Source organism: Chamaea fasciata, unplaced genomic scaffold, assembly GCF_029207755.1.
Source record: "Chamaea fasciata isolate MVZ Bird 193981 ecotype frontalis unplaced genomic scaffold, bChaFas1.0.hap1 SCAF_75, whole genome shotgun sequence".
In the NCBI taxonomy this organism is placed as follows: Eukaryota; Metazoa; Chordata; class Aves; order Passeriformes; family Sylviidae; genus Chamaea; species Chamaea fasciata.
In genome coordinates, this window is record NW_027094160.1 from 85,001 (window position 1) to 87,500 (window position 2,500).

Genomic DNA, 2,500 nt, shown 5'->3' on the forward strand with positions numbered 1-2,500 from the left:
TTCGCCGCCCGGCGAAATCCCCCGCCCCCCCATCCTCCCGCTCTCGGCCGAACGGGCCCCCGCCGCTGGCGCGGAAGAGGAGAGGGGCTCCCGGGCCTCCGGGCGTTCCGGGTCGCGCTTGCGGGCGCGCGAGGTTCTCGGGCGGCCGGGCCGCGTCCCCGCTCCGGCGGGGCGGCCCGAGCCGCGGCCGTCGTCTCGGGCGCGGTGCCGGGTTACTGAGGGGAACCCCGGGGTCCCGAGACGGACGCCGCGGCGAAGGCGGCGGATGTCGGGCGCGCCCCCGCCGGCGGACGCTCCCCCGAGGGCGGCAGTGGGGGAGGCACCCCGGCGGGGCCATGCAGGTCGTTTCCCTCGCCCCAGGGCCAGGTACCTAGCGCTCCGCGTCTCGGCGGTCCGCCGGTCTCCTCGCCTCGGCGTCGCCAAACGCCGAAGGAAGCCGGGGGGGCCGAAAGGCCGCCGAGCCCGGGCGGAGGTTCAAAGACTCGGGCGGTTCGGCGCGGGCCCGCCGCCGGCGGCGGCGGCGGCGGTGGCGACGGCGGCGGCGGCGGCGGCAGGTGTGCCGGGCGGTGGCGCGGGCGCCCTCGAAGGGGTGGGGAGCCACTCCCGCCGATCCCCTGCGGCGGCGCGTTCCGTTGCGACCGGCCGCACCTCCTGGTCGTCGTCGTCGTCGTCGTTGCCGCCGTCGTCCCGCCGCGCGCGCGGGGCCAACCCGCGCCGCGCCGGGGAGGGGCGCCCTGCCCCCCCCTCTCCGCGGCCCGGCCTCGGCGGAGAGGCCGCGGCGCGTGGCCGGGTCGGCCGCGGGGCCGGACCCCGCCCCCCCGCCTCGAATGCGGGCGCGACTGCCGGCGGAGGGCGCGTGCCCTCCGCCTTGCCTCAGCTGCGGGGTTTGGGCCGCCGGAGCCCGCCGCGCTCCCTTTCCTCGGCCGCCGCCGCGGCGGCGTCGCGTCGCGGCGCCGCTTCGGGCGCGGCGGCGCCTCTCCCCTCGACGGCCTTCCTTCTCCCGGAAGGCGCCGGCGGCGCCGCCCGCCGGCCGTCCTTGGCTCGGCCGCTGGCCCGCCCGGGCGAGCGCTCTGCCCGGTCCCTCCGTGGCCGGACGCCGACGAGTGCACGGCGACCCCGCGGCCGAGCGGCGGCGTCGCCGCTCGGCGGGTGTCCCCCCTCCGGGGGGACGGTCGGCCGCAAGGCGCCCGCCGTCGCCTGCGGCGGTCCCGGCCCGGGCCCCGCCCGTCGCTTCCCCGTCGCCCTTTCCCGGGCCGCGCGCGGGCCGAACGGAAGGCGGTGCGGGCGGCCGCGGGGGCGCGCACCCGCCCGTTCTCTGAGCGGAAGCGAGGAGGGCGGGCGTTGCCCCCCCGGGCTCGGCCCCGTCACGCCTTCCGCCGGGCGCGTGCCCCGCGGAACAGGGGGTTCCCGGCGGCGCGAAGAGGCGGGGGGCGGTCCCGGGAGTGCGGCCGCAGAGGCGGCGGGTCTGCCGCCCGGCAGGCCCCGGGCGCCCGCGGTGCCGGCTCGGGACGCGGCGGCGCCTCGCCTCCGGCGCCGGCGCCGGCGGCGGAGCGCGGCCGGCAGAGGCGCCGGCCTCGCGGCGGGAGCGGTCCCGCCGGGGGCGCGTCGGCGAGGCGGCGGTCGCCGCGCGTCGTTCTCGGGCGTCGTAAGGCCGCTGGGGAGAGCGGGTCGGCCGCGTCTCCGGGGCGGCGGCGCGGCGCGAGTCCGCGGAGCGGTCGAGGGGAAAAGGGAAAAAGCGCGAGCGGGGGCCGACGGCCGCGCCCCCGGCTCAGGTGAGCGCGTCGTCCCGTGAAAGTGGCCGGGCGGGGCGCCGCGCCCCCGCGGTCCGGCGCGCGCCGCGCGGCGCGCCCTCCGTGCGGAGACCGGGCCGAGCCCGGGCGCCTGGGCCGCCTCCGAAGGTCCTCGCGCGTAGGCGGCGTCTCCCCTCGCGGGGGGAGGCGGTCGGGGGCGCGGGCCTCCCCGCCTTTCGGCCGGCCGGCCTTCGGACCGTTTCGTGCGGGGGGGGCGTTTCCCCCCCCCTCCTCCTCCTTTTCCTCCGTTCACGTGTGCCGGTACGGTTCGGAGCGAGGCGCGCCGCCACGGCGTCCTCGCCGCAAGCGAAAAAGGGGGCCGCTTCACGCGAGCGGTCCCGGCCCCTCCGCGCGCGCGGGGTCGGTGCCGAAAGCCAGACAACTCTTAGCGGTGGATCACTCGGCTCGTGCGTCGATGAAGAACGCAGCTAGCTGCGAGAATTAATGTGAATTGCAGGACACATTGATCATCGACACTTCGAACGCACTTGCGGCCCCGGGTTCCTCCCGGGGCTACGCCTGTCTGAGCGTCGCTTGACGATCAATCGCCGTCCCGGGGGGGCTCACCCCGGCGGCGCGGCTGGGGTCGCCTCGCAGGCCCGTCGTCCGCGGCGGCCGGCGGCGGCGGCGGCGGCGGCGGCCGGCCGGTGCCCGGAGGGAAGGGAGGCGGGCGCGTCGGCGAGGGAAGCGCTTTTTCCTCGGCGGCCGCC

At 80.3% G+C, this 2,500-nt stretch overlaps 1 non-coding gene across 1 annotated transcript; it reads left to right on the forward strand.

Moving 5' to 3' along the window:
• The first annotated feature begins 2,170 nt into the window (after window positions 1-2,170).
• Window positions 2,171-2,323, forward strand: LOC136304387 (5.8S ribosomal RNA). Its single transcript, XR_010724537.1, has one exon. It is a non-coding gene; the product is annotated as a 5.8S ribosomal RNA (ribosomal RNA).
• Window positions 2,324-2,500: the final 177 nt, after the last annotated feature.